Source organism: Pieris napi, chromosome 4 (genome assembly GCF_905475465.1).
Source record: "Pieris napi chromosome 4, ilPieNapi1.2, whole genome shotgun sequence".
NCBI lineage: Eukaryota > Metazoa > Arthropoda > Insecta > Lepidoptera > Pieridae > Pieris > Pieris napi.
Genome location: NC_062237.1, coordinates 1,368,340 through 1,395,899, shown reverse-complemented (window position 1 = coordinate 1,395,899; position 27,560 = coordinate 1,368,340). Strand labels below are relative to the sequence as shown.

The window sequence follows — 27,560 nt, the reverse complement described above, 5'->3', positions numbered from 1 at the left end:
TCTATCTATAGCAGATTTTGATAATAGAAAAGATTAGACCTGAAATTATCTACGACGAGAGATCGAACTTCTGCACTTCATTTGTCTTCCTCATTACCTCTACTGTAGCTCGCTGGAGCCTAGTAGAAGCACCCAAGATTTCAGATTTCCATCTCACTATAACGCCTTGTCATGCAGAAAGAATTTGTCCACAATTAGACGGATTACTAACATTCCTTGTGCAAATTGACGGTGCCATAAAACTCAATTGTGTTTAGGAGGTCAATCTAATATGACATAGGCCTTGACTCTGAACTACCAGCGTTACATGAAGGGAAATCCGGCTTTTCAATTGATAACTAAAGGATACAAATAATGAGTGTGAAAACCTTTAATATTTATATAAGAGTCGAAAAGAGAAAGATAAATTGTGAAAAAGGTCTTTATTTTGCGTATGTCAGAAGTGTGCTGGAGTATGCCAGTTTCATCTGGTCTCCATACAATATAATATATAAAGTCTGTAAAAAATATGCAAAAAAAATTGTGAAAACCAATCTTTCGATAGTTCTGCAGATGCAAATATTTTAATTTATATTCATTGTAATGTTGGCGGCTTATGTACTGTCAAAAACTTTTATGACATCGTTAAGAACAACATACCGGTTATATTGAACAAAATCAAAGGTCCCGGCTGAATTCTATTGTATTAGGTACTTCAACGACATCGGCTGTTACGACTATCGGTTTTTACGACCTAATATGAGTAGTCCCTTCGATGTCGTTATAACAGATTTTAACAGTATTTAATTTTTGCCATTATCGTATTAGCTTAGTAAGGATAATGCATGTATTGTAAATAAACAAATGTTTTATTTTTCAATATACGCATTAAAATTCGCCAGCGGAAATAGTATTTTTACACAAAAATTCCTAGACGCCCTATAATTGGCCAAGATGCCAAAAGTCATGACTAACAACGCTGGAAACATAATTAACATCAATACTATTGCAATGATGTCACACCCCACAATGAGTTTGAATGTTACACTTGATTCATAAAAACGATGGTTAAACTTTAACCCCTGACTGATAAGATTACTCATTCAGTTAACCGAGTGTAGTAAGTGTCTTAATGGCTATATTAGATACATTTTAATAAAATATGCAGATATATATAAAGTCACTTTCTAATGTAGATATAGCATTCTTTGAAAACCTTAGTTTTTTTTTAATAATCCGGTTATTTGCATTCATCAGCTGAATTTCGGACGTCGAGGTAAATACGAAATTCAAACCGTAACACCTCGTTCGTTGTTGCACAGCCAAGCGCTTTCTAAGGCTGTTTTTGTCGCGCACCACCACTATGTGGAAACAACTGGCCACTGAAGTATTTCCGAACCAATTCGACTTAGGGTTCTTAGCCAGCCATTGACAGGTTGCCAGCTGTCAAAGGCTGGCTAAGAATTAGAAGGCTGGCAGCGCACTCGCAAGTCCTCTGGCATTGGGAGTGTCCATGGGCGGCGTTATCACTTAACATCAGGTGAGCCCGTTTGCTTGTTCTATAAAAAAAAATCACTTGTGACAAGTCTTAGTTCCGATTATTATGACGACTGCTATAATATTGAATAATCAAATCTAATTTAATCAAAAAAAGATTGTTTTCTATGTTAGCCAATGAATTTTTCTGACAACAAATCCACTCAATAAAATTTATACACGAAAATATATGCATATAATCACACACGAATATTTAGATTATATTTTCTAGGCTAGGCCGTAATTGCAATATTTTTCCTTTGGATTCTTTTAAATAAATTTAAAAAGAAATATTACGTATTTCGTTAATTGGTTTTCTGAAGACATTCTGAAACTCAGGTTTTAAGTTTACTAAGCATGAATAAATAGAGATTACAAAATAATGAGTAATAATAAAACCGTCTTGCGAAGCATGCATGCATGCATATTTAAAATTTCCTTTATAAACATTTTTTATTAATATGTATATACAGCTATAAAACAAGTGTACTACCTACCTATACATCTTATCGATAAAACACCAGCTAATCCCAGCCCTACCCCGGATAAGACCTAGATATCTTCTGTTGTAATAAATTTCAATTAAGTATTTATGAGAGTTTAGTGAAGAACATCACTAAAGTTACATCACCATTATAGGGTTGTCTAAAACAATTTCTGAAACTCAGATATAAATTATTAATAAACCTATCTAAAGTAATATCAAATTCTATTTAAACGTCAACCGAATCACGATTATTAAGTTACAGTATTTATTACTAGATACACAAACAAACATACTCAAATAATAAATACCTATTTTTTTGACAATTGACATTTTTTACTATCATATATAATGCTATATCTACACTTCCCATTTTAGTTTCTACTAGTAATTTGCTGAACACAATTCGGATTAGGTACCAGATAGGCGCTTAGAGCTTTTTGTTCCTAGCCCACTACTGAATATATCAAGCTCTGGATAAGTGGTGTTTATTCTGTTATATTCGGGAAGAACTCGATTGAGTGCTGTCGAAACTCCTAGGTTGGTTTTTACAGATGGAATTTGGAAAGTCTGCGGATTTTTAAACGAATGAATAAGGAACGACAATGTTCATGTTTTGTATTTCATTGCTATTATTTTTTCGTATTTGAGTACGTTGGCACAAGGCTGAACAGCCAAGGCTCAAAGGTTTTAAATGAGACAACCCTACGCAATATGACTAATATAGTGGGTAGGAAACAGTACACTGATTCTAGTATCGGTGACCGGTGTCTTTAGGTCAACTATTGTCATTTGTTTTCATAAAAATGTGAGATCATGTCACTTATAACACTCAATATTTTGTATGTATCGTACCTTGCTGTTGAAGGGCCTTGACAACTCAGCTTGGGCTTGAGCTCGGCTGGAATGGGCTAAATTGTTTGTCTTTAAATATGCTTAAACAATAGAAAATATATTTATATAGGAACTCGAAAAAGTCCATCATAATACCATTAAAGTACATTTATTTAACAATTAGTTAAATTATCGTTATATAAATTTGACTGCCTATACTATATATATATATATATATATATATTATATATATTGTGTTACAGTAATATATAGTAATATATTTACTATATATTACTGTAACACAAATGATAATAGTTTGTAATAATGTCTAATTAAACAATCCTTGAACAAACGCGTCATGTAACGGGTAAATTAATTTCTGTTAAAATACCCAATTTGTGAGCATCCATATACCTATGTATATACTCCCGGTGTTTCATTTAGAAATAATAAACTCATTATAGTATGAAAGTAATAAATAAAAACTTTATTCATAACAGAAATATGGTTGTAAGTAAAGCTCACTGTGTTTCATACAGAAATAAGAAACTTATTATTTTTTTGTATTTGCGGCCTAGAAGTAGCAATACTAATAAAATGTTTCGAAGCAAAACAGTCTTACAAAAAAAATATTTTCCAAACGCTGAGGCGCACTTTTATTGTAATCGTAAAACGATCGGGGTAGTTCGGTATGAATTATTGAAATGCTGTAAATAATGCACGATCGTAAAGAAACGGCAAACATGTGCGTGTCTATGCTAAATTCTTGGGGTACATCCGGCTAGCAACACGAGAAAAATATGTTTTATCTGTATCCGCAAAAGCTACTGACATATACTTCGTATGTAAGAAGTTCCAAACTAAAGTTCAGATAGACCGCACTAGACTTGCTGACCCTGCTACTCTGCTGACCGTGACGTTAGGCGCTACCGATGTAAGAGACCAACACCAGGGTAAAGAGCATCAAAATAGGTTAAAAATGTATATAGATGAAGCTCCATGTTCTTCATCACCAATTCGCCTTTACTAAAATATTCTGACAGAAAAAGTACAAGTTAAAAATAGAATGTTTAAGAAACCTACATCACTTTAAGAGTGTTTATAAAATTAGAAGGAATCTCTCCATCATCAGAGCCTGACCTGATTCTGAGTAAATGGATCCAAACATTTGGTAGTAATCTTTGATCAAACTTTTTTTTTAGAACAGGGGGCAACCGGGCAGGAGGCTCACCTGATGTTAAGTGATACGCGAGCCTTTTAAGAATTGGAACGCACTTTTCTAGAAGGACCCTAAGTCGAATTGGTTCGGAAATACTTTAGTGGGCAGCATATATAAAGATTCCAATGAATTGAGAACCTACTAAAGTCAGTTAAAATATTTAAACTGCGAAACTGCATACGAAATTTTTATATCAAAGACATAAAAGAATTTTCCTTTTACCAATACCACACAATATGGAACTGTTCAGCCGCAAGAGACATTCCTAGAACACGCCGGAATGTCGTCATCCGGTTATATAACGAGCTAATTACGGCAAATCGATTACATAGCGACAATTTTATTATGTATCACATACATTAATGGTTATCGTATGGGCGTTCCCGTTTCCCACTACCGTTACGTCTGTTTGACTATCGAATTAAGGATACAATTTTAGAATTAATATGACAATGTATTTTAGGATGGTTTCGAGTTTACTGCTACGTAGAATGTAAAAGCGTCCATTCTGGTCATGTTGCTCCATGTCCCTTCATGTAGCAGTGCGCTAAGTTCCCAAGAAAGACTGGATATTAGTCACGCTTCTCTCGGAATAGAAGAGAGGTTGCCCGGTGTAATTTAAGTATATATAATTATTATCTTTCTGAAGTTTAAAGTATTTTTCTAGTAATATATACTACTAGCTGACCTGGCTAACTTCGTTCCGCCCTACAAACTTATAATATCGTTGTTACTTTAATTTAACTTATTTTAGGATTTCATTAATGTTAAGTATTACATTAATACAACTTTTTTGCAAATACAGAAATATTTTATTGCTTGCCATTGCGAAAGAAGAATGGCAGTTTTACACATTAGGCATCTTCTCTCTAGCGTCAATATGGCGATACTGCATGTTAAGCACTTTCTGATATCCAACATCTTTTGATCAGGATCAAAGCATGGTTATGCATCTCCTCATTCACCTCAAGATCGGAATTTCTTGAACTGACACGAATTCGACGTAAAATGATGCGTAGTTTTGTCAACAGATGGCACCATATGGTTTTTGCATTCGTAAAATTAATTAATTAATTTATTGTTATTCGATAACTTATCCGATATTTTATTGCTTATTCTGCTATTCGGGACGGAAACAAATCCAACAAATCAAAAACCATGGCAATCGGTCCAGCCGTTCTCGAGTTATAAGTGTTGTAACAAACACGACTTTCTTTTATATATATAGATTAAGAAGATTATAAATAAAACTAGCTGACCCGGCAATCGTTTGTTTTGCCATGTATATTATTTCTAGAAAACATTTTTTTAGTTCAATAAAAATCTACTAGTTTTGTATGCTGTGTTATTATACAGCTGAAGTGGCTACTCCTTATCACTTTGTAAGATAGATAGTATCCGATTCTCAGACTTACTAAATATGCATAAAAATTTTATAAGTATCAGTCGAGCTGTTTCGGAGGAGTATGAGAACGAACATTGTGACACGAGAATTATATATATTAGACTATGTTATCTAAGAAAATTTAAGATTTAATGTATTGAAGCATATACGAAGCTAATACGGCCACAATTGCTGATTAATAATTAAGCGTTCCTGATGAATAATCCGACCACCAAAGTCTCTTCTGGAGCCTACACAAAATCTCTCAAGACCGCTATCAGAAATCAAATAATATTCCCAATTCTCATACAAATCCTAATACCCTAATCCGACCGCAATACACGACATGAACAATTTACGACCACCTCTTCACCTGCGTGAAGAGGCCTCATAAAACTATTCAATTAACAAAATAAATTCCTAACGAACTTTTTACATGAAGCATTTCCTCAAGGACCGTGACTGATTGGCTTAATTTCGCGATCGTGGTACACAATGCCCGTCCGGCACGCACTTTACTTTTTTGCAAACAATATAAACAATTAGCTAACACCTTCAAAGGTACTGTGAAGTATTGTATTGTATAATTAATTGCTGTAACGCCCTTCTTCATAAAAACTAAGCGTTACCAATCGATCCACGTTCCAATTATTTAAACGTTCAGTTTTCAATTATCTTTGGACAACTATTTAATCACCAATAACAGCGTCATACATTTAATCAGTATATATTACGAATTTGTAATTGTCTGCAATGTTAAATTGTTACATGGCAAGGACAGTAATTCGATAGTACTAAAGTGTTTTAGCTTCTATGTGCCTGATGGTTAACAGAAGGCGACATCTTCATACTTCACGTGCCCACCTATGACTAGCCTTCTGAAAAGGGCACATATGATAGATTACTTTAGTTCAATAATTACACAGGTTAACGGACCTTTTTTGTTGTCCGTTGAATGAACTGACAAAAGTTCTATCACTTGTTAGTGCCTATAGTAGTTAGTTAAACAAAAACATCTTTTGTATGGTAATTATTTTTTCTTGTAGAAGCCAGATCTGATCGCTAGTGTAGGACAAATTACACGATATTAAAACTAGGTTTAAATGCGTGCTCAAAAACGTGCGTAACAAGGCCAAGAAGCTACATCTACCTATCATTTTAGTACATGTAATAAAGACATCAATAATTCTCCATATACATATTTTAGTTTCTCTTCTTTTATTAGACTAAGGTTGGCAATTCTTTGATTATTTTTTACTACAATAAAGTTCACAAAAAGAGAAGTGATTTTTCATTTTACATGAATCTAACCTATCAATAATTATGACTAAATGTTCATTTACAGTCTTAGTGTTCTCTAATTCTAAGATATACTACAACGATATTAAACTACCCCCATTGAAATGTTGATATAAAAATGTATAGATTATTTTGAATCATTATAATCAATACAAATTAATTGCGCCCTTGAACTGCAGTCTGGGTAAATATGAATCATTTATCTTCACATCCGAATATTTGAACAGTGTGTCGACGAATGTAATGGTAATAATTACAAATAAAATCGTTGATTGAATTAAAACTATAATATAAAAATAAATAATGTTAAAAGCATTTCTTTCAACATCCTCTTTAGGTTGCTACCCGGTAAGGATGTTGAACTTTCACTTTTTGCACCAGCGATTCTCTTATGGAATTAGAGGGGTAAAATCGGAATCTATAATTTGTAAAGTTACGGCAGTGTTCCACAATTAATTTATATCCTACCCTCGGACTAGAAAAACATTCTCAAGACAACAGGCAGGACGGCTCTCTTTCGAATTCTTCGCGATTTTAACGGATTGAACACTGCTTATCCGAAGCTGGATATATTCGGTAGTGGGCTGATGGGTTTTAGAGGAATCATTGTTGGATGCCTATCTCGAACCTAATTCGCTGTTTTGCTGATGATTTTATTGTATGCTTATTTTATCTTGTATATTTTTTTGTAACACTTATGTTAACTTCAATTGTCATACATTTTAGATGGAAGATTTTGTAAAATATACTATGTATGATGTGGTAAACTTTAATAAATAAATAAACAGGCCTCAATACAAAATTTGAACTAGTTTCAATCACAATCCCTTGTTCAAGAAGGAAGTTGTCCGCGGCCTTGTTCTCTAGTTGTACCATGTGATAATACTCAATTTAATACGCCAAGGCTACATACCACTGACTCAACAAACCTTTGAAGGCCTCGCGAAACATTCAAATAGACAAATAGAGTCATTCGATATGTATGAATACATAATAGGCCTCTTTTGTAAAACACCGCAGAGGGACAATTTAAGGGCATATTAATTGCTAATGGGATTTTAAACATGAGATACATAATTTCATAAGTGGATGTTATTCTATATAAAATCGTGTGTACTGAATAAAATAAAAAGCCACATCTGTAGGCCTTTGATTTTTGTATTTTGAAGTGAAACTTCTTAAGGCGCATAAGGGTAAAATTTTTACGGAACGTTACGAAGATGTGCAGCGTTTTTGTCGAAAGAAAGGGAGAGAGCGATTAAGACCGATACATATCAATATCATCATTATTTTATTAAGTTAAATTACCTTATATTATTAAATTACCTTGTTATATTATTTGGTAATTGTAACCACTTTAATGGTGGTATTTCTATATATACAAAACAACAACTAATTTTATAGTTCTGTTTTTTTTATTTAGCCTTAGTATCTTTTCTTCATTTCTTTCTATATTCATTAATATAGAAAGACTGGCAAAATTAAATTATGAGATTTGGGCAGCTTAATTACTCAATAATTAATTTACAAAGCAGTTTCACTTCTGACATGTGTACTTTGTACGCACGCACTTTTTTATTGGCAAGTAGGTGCTCAGGCTTATGTGGCTGATACAGGACGTCGATGTTTGCGTCTAAGACGTGGTTTCCAATTTTCTTACGATATTGTCCTTTATGAGCATGAATTAAATTTATCAGATACGCCAAGCCATCACACTGGCAATACAATATAATGCCAAATTAATAAACCAATTTAAGTGACATAAGTCAGGAACTATAAACAGGAATGGTGCAACCAAAAAGCCACTATTGTAATTTCAATTAAGCTCGAAAATGATTTGTTCCATTTAAAGTCTTTATAATAGGACGTCAAAAAACGGCCAACCTATTCAAAGTAAGATATCATCTATGTCCGCAAAAAGTAATCTCATTTCGTCTTGCATGATTTACTCGGAGTTTTCCGAGAAACCCGTCTATTTTCGTTTCAAATCAATATATATTTGATTCCTAGAATCTTGTTCCTATAGATAAATCGAACTGCTGGGAAATAGATACGCTTTGTTATATCACCATTTTGTCATGAACGGTGATGTCATATTATTCATATGTGAATTTACTTAGTGTTCTTAAAAAAATTGTTTCGTTTAAATATATTTTTCAGTCAAATCTTTGGTTTATACGAGATAACTTTTAATTTATTTTTAGATCATCTGGTATGACAAAGATATTCGAATTTTATTACAACAGTCCGAGGAATAAGATCCATAATTCAAAATCGGTACTTACGTATTAACGTCACCGCGGCAAAAATTCTGGTAACGATTTAGAAATCCGTATTGGCCAATTAATTTTTTCCGCGGTGACGTTAATACGTAAGTACCTCAAAATCTTATAGGAGATTAAAATCTAAACTATATACTAGAAAACAAACAAAAAAATATAGGCTATATAGGAGGTAAAAACATCATTATATTACAAATCAGTCATTGTACTGTGTGGAAGTGTACTGGAAGTGGAATAAATTTCTATGAAATAAAAATAGTTTTTAATTTTAATACCTACTCTCGAATTCGGATAGGAACATAGTTTCAAAACGTTATTGAAAGTTAATGAACATTATTAGTTTAAGCTGTTCACTAGTATTGTAAAAAATTAAGTCAACATAATATTACTTGATAGTGATAATTATTGTATAGGCTAGATTGTAATTCTCGTAAAGTCACACTTTTTTATGTAAAATTTATTGTAAGAATTTTTAATACTTGTGTACTTTATACGTGGGACACTCGTTATTATATACTTTATTAAAAACAATACGAAAAATATACAAATTATCTTAAAAAATAAAATAGGTAACGAGGTAAACACTAGCCTAGGTATTCAGGTCATATAGTCGAATGTGAGCTAGGTCTCAACTCAGGTGGTGGATAACCTTGTACTTATTTAGGCGAATGTACGTTGACTCAGTTGCGCCCGCGCAATCACCAAATACTCAGTTCCTAACCATATTAGGTACGAGATTCAATGGTGAATGGTGACTTGACACTACACAGTTACACACGCAATAAATCTATCATTGACCAAAAAAGTAGAAAATTTTACATTAAATAGAATATTTTAAAATCGGCATTAAGCTAGAATAAATCATTTAAAAAAAAGGAGTATTTTTGTATGTTAGTGTAAACTCAAAAACAACTGCACAGATTTGAAAAATCTTTCACCATCAGAATCCTCTATATCATGAGTAACATAGACGATTTATACTTCCCTCGCTATTAATAAAATAATTTGACAATCGAACGGATTATGTAAGAATTTATGAAGATTTGACTATTCATTTAATTAATTTCGACATGACTGACAAGTTTCAGAGAAGTGTTTTCTAAAATTTATAACCTACAATACAAAATTTAAAATATGTAATTAAATGTTGAGATGAGTCATGAGAGCAGTGTGACTCTCATCCCTGAGGTCGTATCTTCGTTCCCCAGCTGTGCACCAATGAACTTTCTGTCTATGTGCGCATTACATTCGATCAAACTGTTAAGGAAAACATCGTGAAGAAACCAGCTTACCTTACACCCAAAAAGATTGACAAATGCTCATGAAACCGATACATAAAACTAAGGTTCAGACCTAGTTGTAACGCCACTGATTTTACTTAAATATTTAGTATAAGTATACAATAACACAGGAGCAGCGGTCCGTCCGAACCAATCTCTAAAAAAGAAGCCGCTCAACAGTTAGACAAAAAATATCTTACACCTAATGTATGTATCAAATCAGAAATCGTTCAACCATAGCGAAAGAGAAAAATAAAGAAAATTATAATACATACGTCAAAGTGATCAGGGCTGTAATATCCTTAAGGAATGCAAACAATAACAAATGGAAACTTTGAAATGATATTACGTCGTAAGCAAAAAGCTGACTAACTTCTTATATCAGAGAAATGTAGTAGGTATTTGAATAGCCAATAATTTCTAAGGAAGTTTTCCTTCACCGTTCGAGCGAATTTAAATGCGCACATAGACAGAAAGTACATTGGTGCACAACGGGGGCTCGAACCTACGACCTTAGGGATGAGAGAAGCACGCTGAAGCCACTTCAGTGTTAGTCTAGTGCCTAGTTAGTGGCTTTCATCGTGAGGAAACCAGCTTGCCTTAGACCCAAAAAGTCGACGGCGTGTGTCAGGCACAGGAGGCTGGTTCTACTTGCCTTTTACATTTCAACGGGTCATTAAACAGATACAGAAATCTGAGGCCCAGAACTAAAAAGTTTGCAGCGCCACAGATGTAATTTATTGATTTAGTATTATTACAGCATTGAATTTTCGTTTAAAAGCAAAAATAAATGCACAAGCAATATCTTAATGAGAAAAAGTTGTTTATAAACCCAGATCTTGGATTAATTTCTTAGAAGCCCTTATTCTATTATTAACATGGTCTTTTGGTTATACCCATATAACCTTCACTCGTTAAACAGGACCTAAAAGTAGTTCTTAGAACAAGAATGTACTTTGCATTAAACTAAATACAAGGAAAACTATACCAGAATTAACAGATCGATATATGAAGTAATCGTGTTTATTTATCAACAATTTTAATCACAAATTTATTATTCATAAAATATTACATATTTTCTACCTAAGGAACGGTATGATATAAGTAACACCTATAAATAATTCAACAAATCAACAAAAATTTAAACCTGAAACTTTTTAGTAATTCATTTTAAAAATTTTTAAATGTATCAAATGTCTGTCTTCTTTTAAATATACAAGAGATAGCTTTTTTCTGCATTGTTGTAAAATTGTGTAACATTGCCAACGTAAACTTCTCGGGCCATATATTAATTGTACGACCAGGTTATGATCATAGACCGTATCGTCACTAAACTTTATGATTGACTCATTAAAAAATACATCCTGTCAACCCTTATAAGGGTAGTTCTTATATAAGAGGTTTTTCGTCTATGGAGGAGACGGCCAAGGAGAAAAGTTGGAGTTTATCCATTATACATATATATTATGATTTTTGGCTCGTTTGTGTATCTACTCACGTAAGGGCAAGTTACTTAAAACATATTTTGTCACTTTTTAGAGGGCCAGGGTAAATACATCAGGCAGGGTAGAGACATGAAGATCAGGGTAGATACGTATTTGACCAGGGGAAATAATTAGAAGCAATAAAACAAAGAATACAATTGAAATAATCAACTTTTATCAAAGATTGTTCTTGAGATTTATAATCAGGCAACATTTTTTTATCATATTTATTATTAATCAGACTAAATGCGCCGTTTTTAAGCGTTTCTTTGGATGTCAACGGTTGTTGAATATTTTTTATTTGGTGCTTTCTGAATAGCATCTGACAAATCGCTCAGACATGCTATATCTTTGCCACTAGCTACCAATAGGTCGGCTGATCTTTTGCAAACAGCATCAACACCATCTGGAGCTGCCTTACCGTGTCCAGCTTCATGGTAATTCCAGGTAAAGTCTCTAAGAGCTGGGTAAACTTCTATTAAATGAGTGCGATATTGTGTCCATCGCTCCAAAAATGGAGGATCTCTACTTCTGGTGGCAAGCTGTTCAAAATTGGCTGTAAGTGTGTCCATATAGCTGGAGGCGTATGTAACAAAATCTGTGACATCGAACAATAGCATGTTGTCTTTACTTCACCTGATGCCTCTTCTTTCGTGTAAGTTACAACTGTGTACAGACTTATCTGTTGACGTGCACCTCCAAAATGGAATTTCTTCTGCGTATTTTGTTTAAAGTCACTAAGGTTCACGTGAATCACAGCTTCTCTTACTGTCAAATTTGTCTTATTAATTTTAAAAGCAGAATGTTGGTGGACTATATTCAGTTCATGGTGAAGAAAATACTCCAAGTTGTCTTCTAACTGTATAATCAAATCACGTAGATAAAATTGAATCACCTTTTTCAAATATTTAGTCACCTTTCTGGTCTTATGCCTTTTAGGATCAGTTATATTGGTAGTCTTGGATTCCCACTTTCTGCAAAAATTTGCTTACTAATATCAAATTCTTTGTATTGAAGTCCTTTATTTTTACAATGCATTCTCGCGATAGACACTGTTCGTTACACCTATTGCAACAAATTTGAAGAAGAAGATTTTGATGGTTTGATATTGATGTAACTTTGGCTTGGAATAGTGCCGTAAGAATCAGATCCACATTGGCGTGTGCAACACACAGACATTAAATAGGTGGCACAATTACTATGATACATATCTCCCCTGGTCAGTAAGTCTCTCCCCTGATAGTAATCTTACCAGGGGAAAGACGCCAGGGGAAAGACGTTTTCATAACATAATACATTATTTTGGTTTATCCAAGAAAGTTTTCAATGAATAATAAAGCAAGCTTTGACTATTACAGTATTACGAAATTAGGACAGGAATTGCAAATAAATAAAATGATTATTATAACTTTTATTACTTACCAGTGGAGAGACACAATGACCTTGCGAAACCGTTACATCGCACGGACGTGACACAAAAACTGGCAAATTGCGTCGATCTAACCGCTTCTGTGCTTAGTATTGCGAACTTCACGTTGTTAATTGTCAATGAGCGAGTTCGGTAATGTGGCCGTCTTATATTTTATATTGTAGCAGCGTGCGAATATTGCCAGGGTAGATACACAAAAAAAGCGGGACAACAATTAAGTTTTAAAAATTATTGATAATAAGCAAATATTTTTCAATTATTCTTTAATAATATTTAAGTATATTTAATTAAGTTTGTGGTAAACATAGTTTGTTTAAGCAAATAATACAAATATTGTATGTATTGTATGCTAGTTAGGCTGAAACCGGTAAGGGGACAGGCCAGGGTAGAGACTTTTTTAGACTATATAACGAGTTTTACAAAAATATGCTTTAATGAGACATTTAATTATAATGTTATTTAATAAAGGACATTTAAGAGAAGTGATTTATTGCACAAAATAGCAACATATAGATTAAAAAACCACTTTTAAATAGATTGCCACCATAGTTACCTCTTATAAGAGAATCACCCATAAACATTAATTTTTAAGTATAGTATTAACGTAAGATAAAAACTTAAGTCTCACTGCCATTGTTTCTTATGTATCACCCTTCATAACAACATAAATAGGGCTGGCAACCAGTTAAGAATTAAATAATATATGACACTTTTACAAGCTAAAATTACCACTCTCTCTCTCTCTCTCGAAGGAAACTTGACAGGTCCTATATATAGATACAAACACACTACAACTTTTTTTCATTTAAGCAAACAGGCAGGAGGCTCACCTGATGTTAAGTGATACCGCCGCCCACGGAGTGTCCGTCCTCACACTACCAGAAGGCTCGCATGTCCGTTGCCGGCCTTTTAAGAATTTGTACGTTATTTCTTGAAAAAATATAAAAAATCTAATTAAAGTGGCCAGCGCGAGACACTATTCCTGCGCTATTTACCTAATTATCTGCTGATAATTAGCTCCCATTGTAGGTATATTTCTTAAAAATTTCAGGACCAACAAAAAGAACAATCTCAATTTTGAATATCGAATTCACTTATACGTTCGTACCGCAACACTTCCGTATCCTAAAATATTTATTGTGGCATCCCTAGCAGCCTCACCGTCACGCTACAGTTTGCGGGGCGAGGCGGCTGCGCAAGCCGCGAACGTGCAAAAAGCAAGGAGCAACAACCGACGCTCCGCCCTTGAACTTGTAACACGTGTCCACTTACAATTATCTAGCACCTGCACTGCCTTAAGATAAACAATGATATATTGGAGCACTTTATGTTACATCGAACCCTTATTAGCCCTCACGTTAAGACAATTGAAGACAACGGTCTTGATTGTATATATCAGTCGGGGCAAACCGTACACTTGGAGGCTGCGTGCGTGCATGCGTTTTCTACTAAGTGTACTAAAGTCAAAGTCGAAAATCATTTATTCATATAGGTAACAAACACAATGTACACTTATGAACGTCAAAAAATAAATATACATTAAATGCTTCTACTTTTCACATTTACTGCCAGTTATCAAATCAAGGGCGTAGAACGGAAGAGAAGAACTGGCAATAAACTCTCCGCCACTCTTTTTAGTCGCCAAGTTTTTTGTTTTACACAACGTTTGTAAGGAGCTGCAACCCTTACACCATGTTCCACATGACATCATAAGTAATAAATAATAATAAAATAAATTAAAAACAAAGATTTGTCCTCTATCAGCAGCAGGCATGTTGAAATAGGAGCACGCACTTACATTCTCGTGGGAACAAGACGCAACTATGGTGGGTATTCCGAAGAATTGTTTGCGTTAATCATTGATTCAAAATTTCATCAGCATCACCATGATGGCGGGAAGCCTTACAGAGTCCACTTCTCAAGACACTTTCTCTTACGAACTATCGAATTGAGGATTCGACTCCCAGTGGGATTCCCTGAGAGATACGACCTCCAACTATTTAAAGTGAGAGTGTACTCAAAGGCCGACATCGTCTACTAAAAATGGGCGTCCATGGGCTGCGAAGATTGCCCTATTTGGGCGTCTTATAGGCTCACAAGGGCCCACAGTGTGGGAAGAAATCTAGGTAGTTCTAGTCATTCCTCGCTCAGTTGTAGGAGTAATAGACAATGCCTGGTATGAGTTGAAGCCATACCGTCGTACTGGAAGATGTGTCAGCATTTCCTCTTCGGAAACCAAAAGATATAAAATGAGGTCTACTCGTACGCTCTACGTCCTTGATTTGGGAACTGGTAATAAATGGTAATTAAGATCTTCCTTTTTTAAATATTGACGTTCATCATCAATATAATAATTTTTATTCATACGTTCCGTAAGTCTTTCACTGTGCGAAGTACTCATTATTTACATTTGATCAATATTAAAATGTCTACATGACAATAGTAATATCGATAAATAATATTACTGAAAAAATCTATTTAGGCCGAAGTCAAACAAGTCGAAAAGTAGACCCTGTCTCAGGGTATCGAACCCGGAACCAGCTACAGACAGAGAATTCTGAAAGTGAACAGTGTACCTACTTTTTATACACGCGTCTATCAAATATACGACGTAACATAGTCGTTAAATTATTTAAATGACAGATATAGTATATTAACTTAGCATTATTAAGTTTAAATGTTTGATTTAATGTTGAATTTCGAGTAAGCTTACTAAATAGCTAGTAAATTTATAGTTGAACCATATATTAAAAGCTTTTTTTTCATCATAAGGAATATATAATAATACTAAAGACGTTCTTAAGTTATCGCAAGAAAAAGGTAGAAATAAATAAAGCCAAATATCTAGTTTAAGTTCTAAGAAACCTCGAAATATCTCATAGAACTGGGGCCTGAGAAAGATCATTTAGCGACAGGCATACAGCCTCAAACACTATGTGTCCAAGAGTGAGCAAATGTCATTCTCATACAAATATGTTTGGCACTAGTCGGTCACGCCTGAAGTCTTGTCCCCCCTGGTCGTGTAAAAACATTAGCGGAGGCACCATGGGCACTTGTATTTAAAGCCTTTTTTATATCCGAGATGGAAAGTTATTTGCGCATCCCCTGCCCTAGAAAGTAGCTGGGATATGTGGGAGTCGACCCACAGCAGAATCTCTGCTATTAAGAGACTGGGTAAGCAATACCCACTAAAACCACCTCAGGTAGTTCTTACGCCACGATACAGAGGCTCCAGGGTCGCTCTCGCATAGGAGGTAGGAGATGGGCATATTTTCTACTTTATGTATATGTATATACCCAAGTACACTTTTTATGTCATAAAAATAATAATTGAAAATAAACACGCGTCTAGGTGGCATATATCTTTAAAAAATTGAAATTGAGAATCTTACAAAAACCTGTTTTTATGCAATGTTTTAATTAAAAATGAAATCAATTCCCTAATGAAAATCACAAAGGGTTGAAAAAGGAATGTTTTATATTCATTATAGTACGCTTAAACGCTGTTTTGAAACTTCTGTAATTAATTTAATAATGTCTGTACCGTAATGAAACATTCCAAGACAACTTTCATGTAACAAACGTGTTTAATTTTTATGAATTCTTCCAAAGCTTTGTAAAAGAATTCGCAATTGCCTAATTAATTTCACAAAAGTAAAAAGAAAATTAATATTTTTTTATTTATTATATTTACTTCCTGTCTTTGTTCGCTTAGCTCCTTTAAATCTCTACTGTACAAGCATTACCTGTCCAAGTCGTATCCCTAACTTTCGTACTATTTGATCTGAAGTTATCGTGATTCATTTGCACTTTTTCTTTTTCATGAGTCCTTTTTTATTGTTCTGTTAACTATTTACATATGTTTTAATTGCTTTGTTTTGTTCCATTAGTTTTGTCTAAATAACTACATATCTTATGTATTTTTGCACTGCGCATACCTTATCAAATTGTTTCTCACAGTTGTTGTCTGGAAGAGATCGCTCGAAAGCGATAAGGCCACCAGTTGCCCTCCTTTTGATCTAATTATGTCAATTGTATTATATTTCTGTATGCAACGAAGTCTTATAAAATAAATAAATTTTCAATGTCACCAAATATGTGTTTTTACGTGTAACAAGAATTTTACTATCTAATTATAAGAGACATGAGTGGCTCTTTCATGTTAGGGAATATCATAATATTGGCAATCATTCAAACGCACGATTCTATTTAAGTTCATTTATAAATAACGACATATTAATAGAAAGTGATTGCGCCTTGCCAAAAACTTACGTTTGCAGTCAGCGGTTAAAGAGAACCGTCCAGGTCAATGACTCAGGTTGTCTAAAAGTTGGAATGTAACCAAAATCACCAAAATATACTTCATAGGAAATTCCAAGTCTGAATATCACAAGAAATGCTTAAATAATTAACGTCAAACCTAAACAATATTTTTTCCAAAAATAAAGTTTAAAGAGAATGCTTTACATGAATTACAATCCAGCCTTTACAATAATTATGGCTAATTAATAATATTATGTTAACTTAATTTTCAACAATACTTGTGAATATTTTAAACTTTGGTAATAAACTAATAACTGTCTTAGTATTTTATAATGTTTTTACACTATGTTCGTGTGTCCGAGATACCGCACTTGCACTTATATTCAATACACTATTAATAAATAATTAACGTCATATCTAAACAAAATAGCATCTATTAATATATGTCACTCATGTACGCATATGACCATAAAAACAAATGAAATATATCTATTTATATATACTTCTAATTCAAAGCAAGGACGCAGAATGAACGAGAAGATGCTTGAGAGAAGCTTCAACCACCACACCGTTCTCTACAAGTAAATTAAACAACAATAGATAAATACCAACTAGTTACTAGACCATCACAACACATTACTTTTGATTATTTAGCAAAAATTAAACAATTGGATCAAATTAAAAATAATGATAGGGAAACAAAACAGACCAAACTACAATTGTCATACAAATGGCCTCTTTTAAGAGATGCAAATACATTGAGTAGACATGAACATTATTCAAATGTAATGAATATAGACGAAGCGAATCATACGACCATCCTTGAACTCGATTCCGATCGAAATATATTTTTAATAAGCTGCCAAGGACGCACGTTCAAGCAAGTCAAGGCTACAAAATAAAGCACTGTTGTAACACTCCTCAAAATAGAAATCCATTAATACAAGGAAAGGTATTAAGGATATTGATATTTATTTGTATTTAACAGTTTATTGATAATCCAGCTTTTTTAAAGCCATTTATACGAAGAACATTATATACTAACAAAGACAATTTACTAATAATTTATTGGTTGAGGTGTGTGTGGGAATGTGTAATTTGTAATTACTATGGTGTAGGTTACTATAGTGTAGACAAAGTAAGCATGCTGCAAGCTGCAGCATGCTTACTTTGTAACTAACCGAAAACAATTTATATTTAATAATAATAAGCCTAATGATTTGAGAACTGGCAGTAAATGTAAAATTAGAAGCATTTAATGTATATATTTCTTTTTTGACGTTCATAAGTGTACATTGCGTTACCTATACGAATAATTAATTATGACTTATGATTTTTCCTATATTTATCCACTTCTTATTTAATTTTTAGCCGCCATCATTAATGTAGATATTAGTTTTTATATATATTTCTTTGTATGTATGAACTGTAATATAGTCAAAGCGGCAACACTCTATTTAAAATAAAATTTGCTTTATTTACTTATTACATAATAATAATGGCCTTTTAATTCAGTGATGTAATGTAATACTTTTACATTTTAACATTATTATGTTTCAATCTTCTATTAGGTATCTATGTGCCCTTTTCTGGCTAAGACCTCCTCCAAATCCTGCCGCTTATTACATGGGTATATCTAAAAACCTGGCCTAAGAGAGCAACGGCAGATTTGGACTTAAGGTGTTCAACGCCAGTATAGTAATAGGATTGTTATCTCGATGTCTATCTGAACAACTTCTCCCAACATTTTCAATATAAAGTCTTGAATCATTGGAGTGATGCCAACATCAAAATTTTTGGGTTCGCAGTTTTAGCTGGGAGTACTTTTTGCGGTCTCCAGTCCCTGTGCCAACATGATGCATTTTTAACGGATATAGCATTGAGCCATAACTTACTCTGAATAATTCAGATACTAATGAAAAGAGTACATGATTAATCGGCTGTTTAATATGGACTTGATTGCAACTGTGTATTGAAGCATTAGTAATTAAGAATACGATTTCTTTTTCTACTCGTCTATAAATTCATTTGAGCAGTGTTAACCTAGTGGCTTCAGCATGCGACTCTCATCCTTGAGGTCGTAGGTTCGATCCCCGGCTGTGGACCAATGGACTTTATATGTGCGCATTTAACATTCGGTCGAACGGTGCGTTTCGCAGTCCACGGTATTCAGAGCATTCGCCGCCAGCGCCACATCTCAATAGGTATAGATAGTATTTTATAAATCTACAAATATAACATTTGGCATAGACATAACGGAGAATATCAAAAAAACAGTTCTGTATATTTGTTAACACATAAATCAATTATATCAGCGTCTGTTTTCAACAGTACAATCTCGCATCCTTACATTCTTCGGACACGTATCTCGGCGTGGTGATCAGTCCACAGAATGCCTTGTCGTCCAGGGGAAGGTGGAAGGCACTAGACCGCGCGGAAGGTCTCCTACGCGTTGGACTGACTAAATCAATTATGCCGTAGGAGACTCACTCAATCAGTGCAGCAGGATGAGCTCTAAATTCTAATAGACAACGATGGCGAAACGTCGTGAAGCGCATCACATCTGCCCCTTCTATTACCACTTCATAGCGATCACGACCGCTCTGTCAAGAGTGCACCGGATAGGAAGAAGAAATCAATTTATAAGTTATTTAACTACTATAAAATAAATATTTTAATTACATATATATGCCGGCGTTTTTATAAAAACTGCGAACATAATTCATCGGTGTCAACACTACATTATTAACCACATCCTAGTTCCTGTAAGATAAGCTAAAATTAGGACAAGGAAAATAGCGGCAATTATGTTGAAACAAGTTTACAATCATAGATTCGTACGCATTAATTAACGTTACGTTATTTGAAATTAATGTGCCAATTAAATGCAAATACATATGTTACATAATTAAATACAACCCTTGGATTTGGTATGAGTTTTCTGTATCGAGTTCGTGATAATTTTTTTAATAGACAAGTAGTAGACTCTAGGTGTTTCACCGTAAGGCCGTTTCTCCACTGCTCCGATTCGGCAAACGTTATTTACCGATCCGATTTAGAAACTCACAACAGTACTTACGTGCTTCTCCACTACTCCGGCATCCGATTTTTAACGTTCCGATAACTTGCTAGATCGGAACGCGGTGTTTTATCGGTCCAAGTATATCCAAGAGGTTATAAATTATTATTAGTTTCTTGAATTTTAAAAAACCTGCATAACATGGACCAAACCAAATTATGTTACTATTTATTTATATTTTTATACCATAGTATTAGTGAACTATTTATTAAGTAGATTTTATATTTCAAGATAGACAATATAAAAAAGTAATAAACTAGCCAGGGCAAAATATTTAGAATTTAGAACGTTTTATTAATAAAATAAAGTAAATGGGTTTCAGTTAATATATGTGTTGCATGATAAATACACAAGTATCGATTATTGTCGGATCGGATATAGTGGAGAAGCGCAATCCGGCCTTCCAAAACTTTTCTCATGACTCATTCCGGTATCCGACGTCGGACCGGAGCAGTGGAGAAAGGGCCTAAGGGCGAGAGTTAAATACGCACTTAGAAAGATATATGGGAAGGGCAGGAGACTTATCTGGTGGTAAGGCCCTATCCCAGCACGAATTTCTGTGTCAGTGTCTCGGGGTGGACTGCGGTGCGCAGTGGAGAGCTGCACTGACGCGCACCGGCAACAACAATTAGTTATGTAAAACATTAAATTAATGTAATTTTATCAATTTTTTTCTGAAATGGATTACTTGTCTTGCGATAAAATATATCGTGTAAGTTTCAAAATCATGTTCTATATACATTTTCGTCATAAAACGAATTCAAAGTGTCAAAAATTGACTATGTTTGTTTTTTTTTATATCGAGCGAAGTTATTTAAATCGCATATCGATCTTTCAAAATGGATACATAAACTACTCAACTCCACCAAATATTATTTCCATTTGCCCTACTTCAAGAAACGACGACGAAAAATGGAATGAACTTTTTTAGAGTTTGGCGACCAGATAGGTCCTTAAGTGATACCGCCGCCTATGAACACTCAATGCCAGAGGGCTTGCGGATCCATTGCCTTTCAAGAATTGGTACGCTCTTTACTTGAAGGACCCTACGTCGAATTGGTTTGTAAATACTTCAGTGGGATCAGCTGGTTGCACGCAGTGCGCGTTAAATAACGCTCAGTTGTAGAACGTCAGAGAAATTCCATTCGTTTCACCTCGACGTCCGATGATAAAACTCAGCTGCAGGCAGGGATTGTTTAGAGAGAAATAAACATAGCAGCAGTTCATAAAATGTCGTGTAAGGCTTTATCAAGTATAAGTACTAGAAATAACCTTGGCAAATCCTCGAAATTCACAGTACATCTAGTACCAAGAATTTCAAGTACGGCCGAAAAACCTTTGAAATGGCAACGCTCTCGTCCGAGTACTTCATCGGCAAAACCGAACAAAAAGGTCGTATATCACAATATATCATAGCAATATCGGCTTTAGGGTAAACATTGTAAGGACGAATTTAGGAGGTAATTCAATGTTAGATGTTTTCGCGAATTTCGTGTGTTCGGTCAAAGACGCGACCTTGGAGACGGTCGGCGCGCCCTTGACAAGTCTAAACACATAAAGTATGGAGTGGATTACACACATTGCATATATATTATACTTTGCAATTGGTACTGTCGTTTAGAGGTTTAAATGTGGATTTCCTGAACGATATCAAATAGGTGAAGCCTGATGACCTGTAACAGAGGTACTCCTCTTACCTTTAACAGGTAATCAGTCTCACACCAACAAGCATTTCCTCAATAGAAGAAAATTATTTATATAAATAACTGTTGCTTTATTTTGTGCATGAAGTTTTTGTGTTTTGACTATATATTTGCGTGTTGTTCCCACGAGAATGTAAGTGCGTGCTCCTATTTCACCATGCCTCCTGCTGATAGAGGACAAATCTTTGTTTTTAATTTATTTTATTATTATTTATTACTTAAGACGCGATGAACATGGTGTAATGGTTGCAGCTCCTTACAAATGTTGTGTGAAACAAAAACATTGGCGATTAAAAAGAGGGGCGGAGAGTTTATTGCCAGTTCTTCGTTCCGCACTTGATTTGAGAACTGGCAGTTTTTGACAGCGGATTTTTGACTTTTGTGAGAAAAATAAATAAAGATTATTATTATTAATCAAAATAGGTAGGTAACCAAAGTAAAATTTGAAAATGTTCATTGAAATACTGTCTGGCCCATACCCCTGAGGGATTCATGAGTAGACGCTTTTGAAATGCATTATGAGCCAAGTTACATTGTATTGTGGTGTGAGGAAGCGGACTTCCTGTAGCTGTATGTATTTAATTGCATTATGAAAGCTTGCGTCTGTGTGTGTGTAGGAGACATTGAACTTATAACCTCTGCGATATTAGAAGCCTACACTCGACAAATATTCAGTGTTATGTTCTCGGAGTCGCTAGAAAACTACATGACATATATCATACTCGTATTAAAATTTTGCATAGGTTTTAAATCTCAACGATTACGCATACATTTTGTTAGTGTTTGACAGCGCAAACAGCATTTTTCCTATAGTATTCCGTTTTTTAATTCTAAATAAGACAACGGATGACTTAAATATTAGAAATCTAGATTACTAGTTGGGCTAGAAACTGAAAAAGAACGGATATCGTACGTAGGTTAGGATACAAAAAATAATTTATTCAAAAGAAATTCAGCTTAAAATAATTTAACAAGTTATAAGAATGATGCAATGGTAACAACATATTTTTTGTAGCTTCCTTTGCGGGTCAAATAATTATTTACGAAGCTTTTCCTGTTTTTAAAATTATTTAAGGAAATGTAACGGATTATTATAAAATAATTTAATTGAACCATCCGCCAATTAGGACCCCGATAAGCTCCAATTTAAGATTTTTTTAAATTTAAAATTGTTAAAATAACGAATGTAAAACAAATTATAACTTATTGTTTTATTTTCATTACTACATCACTACATCATTGGATCTGAATTCTGAATGATTTGGATCAGTTGCGTAAGGGCTGCGGCACCAAGTCTTTTAGGATTGCTCTAATATGAGGAGGAACTGCTTCAGCTGAAAGCCTGCAATTGGCAGGAGGTGGCACAGGACGGGGCTTCTCACTTCGGGGCCCAAGACACTTTTTGGGTCACAGTCCACAGAGCAGCAGAGTGAGCATGAGAGAGTAATATTTAATACAACAACTGCAAAATGACAGCTTATTATTTTTTAAATATCAGTGCATTTCCCCGGTTCTTTCACAAAATGTGTATGGTCCTCGAAATTTAGCGAAACAATGGTAAGCAAGTTCTATAGTATGTGCTAATATCGATAAAATATATCTAAAACAATCGCTCTTTAAATGTGTTATAAATGCTTATTTAAAATGACTTAATATAAATCTAAAATGGTGATAATATGTGCCTACAACTATTTATTAAATATTATATATATACATTTAAGTGATGGGTAAACAGATGATTTTACCCTCAACGGTAAAAATTCTTAGGAAATATCACAAACACTACAAAAAATATATAAATAACATGCACAGGTGAAAAATGAAAATACAAAACGGTAAAGAATTTCTATAGCAACAATAAAAACACTAGGTGAGATAGAAAAACACGTCTGCAATCTAATGAAGAACAGTAAGGGCATGTATTAATTAGTCGGCGCTCAGCGGCGCGTGCGCACGTAATATGGCGCCCGATATGTGTTGACCATGCTAGAATATTAAAAGAAAAAATAACTTCATAATAACAATTTTATATTATTTTGTGGATCACTTATATCAAGGCGCTTAATTCGTGGAAAACCGGGAAAATAAATGTCTTTGTATAGGGTTAAGTATTTTTTAACAAACCAGCTAGCCTTGTCACTCAAAGTGCTTACCGCCGCCCACGGACACCCGCAACACCAGGAGGTTTGTGTGTGATCCTGCCCTTATATGCGAATACTACTATTTACATCTCTGTAATGTATATGAACTGAAAATATGCATTGTTAAATGCAACATTGTGTGGAACCAGCTGCCCACCGATGTATTTCCGAACCAAATCGACTTAGGGTCTTGAAAGAAAAGAGCGTACCCATTCTTAAAATGCCGCACGCTATTGTGAGCCCTCTGGCACTTAACATCAGGAGCAGCTTAATAGGCGCAGAGGCGATAAAAACTTGGAAAAACTGATCGTGGTTGGTAACACAGAAGGCAAAAGATCACGTAGCCCTTCACGAACCAGATAGAAATGGATAGAGATAGACAATTTCAAGTGAAACAATGATCGTCATCAAAACTTTACACTGGCATAAGAGAGGCACTGGACAGAAACCGGATATTGTGACACAAATACTATTGTGTACTTGTCTCTGTCAAATGATCTAAAACAACTCTCAATGCCCGAGGGCAGTATATGCATTTTTTTTATTGTTACGTATTTATTTATTAGTTATCTTACAGCTTACATATTACAAAAGACAAAACGGATAACACAAAAATTTAAAATAAACCAGAAACAAACGACAATAAATACTTAGTATTTTAAAGAAAAAACTAAATTGTAACTGCTAAACAAAGTCAAAATCTTCTCGCTTCTTCAAATATTTCCCCCCACATCCTCTTTAGTAAGGTGGGAAATATCAACATTTGCGTAACTAGAGTCAGTGCGCAGTTAGCTAAAACCAAAAACATGGGCGAATTACGCAGATAATTCGTGTTCGTACGAGGAACTTGGAACATTTTCTTTAATTCTAATATTATTATACACCTATACGCTGTATAATATTAAAGAATGGTTACCCTACTAAAGCTATAGAGACTCGGATACGGTTCGAAGGGAATTAATGGCCTGTGATCATATTCAGGCCTTTGACTTAGTCTAAAATTGTATTTTTAATCATACGTTTATGTGATTTACTCGCTATTAAATTAGACTTCAAAGTAACATAATTACTATGTGCTCTTTTATAATACGATCAAATAATGTTGAAATTAACTCAGTATTATCCAAAAAGAACTAATGAAAACAGATTTCTGTAACTCGTTCTCATTATTTCTTTACGCAATTAGGCGATCAGTATTATGTGAAACTCCGTTGACTTTTGAAGGCAGGTTGGGGTTTCCTCACGATGTTTTCCTTCACCATACGAGCTGGTGTTAATTATGTTGAAAGAAAAATTAATACATAGTCGCAGTTCGAACGTAGCTAAGGGTTGAGATTTCCATGCTCAAAACATGCTACTGTAACCTAAAACCATTTAATATATAAAAGTTACCCATAATAACATATTTTTCTTAACACGGTTATATAACACTAACAACTAAATATTTTCGGGGTTTTCACTTAGTCGTAATCTAGTCATAAAGTGGACAGTGACTGAACGATAAGATGGTCGTTATCTGTTATCAGTCACTGCCCGGTGACCGCCTCAGATATTTAAATAAACTTTGTTTATATAATTTTTAATTCTAATAATTCGATATTTCAGTTGGAATACCGTAGTAAAGTAAGTGAGTAAGTGGGTTTGCGTTCATTCCTGATGCGAAATCGACATGATGACAGATTTAAATGAATATTTCTATTTGCTACATGAATAATAACTAGTTTTTGGCATACGGGAGTTATATGAGCGGTAAGGATGGGCCCGAAATTTTACCCAAAGAGTCAAAAACCTGACATCACTGACAGCCACAGAAGACTAACCACTTATCTGTATACAAATAAAATGAGACGCAGATATGTGTCACATAATAGGATTTACAAAAGAGGTTTGTTTAAAAAGATTATATTATATTCAATAATACAATCATTATACATGCATTTTTATGTGTCTGGAAGCAAAAAGGGCAGAGGCCTATCTGATGTTAAGTGATACTGCCGCTCATGGACACGTTGCCGGCCTTTTAATAATTGGTACGCTGTTTTTTAAAGGACCTTAAGTCGAATTGGTTAGGAAATAGCTCAGTGGGCAGCTGATTCCACATAGTGGTGGCGCATGGCAAAGACTGCCTTAAGAAACCCTCAGTTGTTTCCTTTTAATCTATCTATCTATTCGATCTATGCCTCTTATTGTACTTCAGAAATACTTCGAACATAGTACAAAATGAGTTTAAGTTTGCAGGTAACCGTTTGTTTCGCTCGATTCGCTTTTGTTTGTTTAATCCGTGTGACCAGTTGTTAGCCCAAAGAGAGTTCAAACCGATATTTTATATGGTAAAGACAGTGTTTAACTTTCTAGGGACAAACAATACAAATAATGTTATTTTACTAATTACTTCGAAATCCACGCAAGCGCAACATGCAAAACATTCTATGTATTGGAAAAAGCGTACGCAAATCGCAAACAAACAAAATTAACTATGCAAGGTGCATATGACCCTTTGTTTGGAAATGCTCTACTAGGTGCCATGTAAGGAAAGTCAGGCGCCGTTGCGTGCTCACTAACGGAGTCAACACCGGAGAAATATGAATGCGGTTCATCAACCATATAGCGCCGCTATATACTTTCTGTATGTACTAGATGGTATGTTCGGAAAGGATTTGCGAACAAAATTTACGTTTTTGTTAAACTCGCATAGAAATTTCTAAGTTCACAAAAACATAATTATTTTGAAAACCAGCGGGAATGGACAACTGCCGAAGTAGACAAAAATTTATCTGGAAATATATAGGAAAAACACTTTACTTAATAGAGTTTTTAAAAATTTACTTAATATAGTAACCTTTGGAAAAAAAACGTGTGTGTACTTATGTACACGCGTTAGAAGTTATACTTCTTTGGCGTAATATAATAAAAATCTTTTCAAAAATTTTATCCTACGTTTATAGAAAAAACTACACTAACAATAGAACAAAATTTACTCTCATAATTTTTCCCTAACGAAGTATAATTACAATATTATTCTATTAAAGACTATTTGATTGAAACATTATAATTATTGTTAATTTGATAATATATTTCAATAATGTGATGATATAGTGATAAAATAATATAAGAATTGACTTTGATAATGTAATGTAATATGTAAAATTCTACCTTATTCTTCA

At 34.1% G+C, this 27,560-nt stretch overlaps 1 protein-coding gene across 2 annotated transcripts in view; it reads right to left on the bottom strand.

The window, feature by feature from the left end:
• Positions 1–27,560, bottom strand: part of LOC125048911 (mitochondrial cardiolipin hydrolase-like) — a 138,116-nt gene that overhangs the window by 28,899 nt on the left and 81,657 nt on the right. The gene's annotated exons all lie outside the window — the stretch shown is intronic.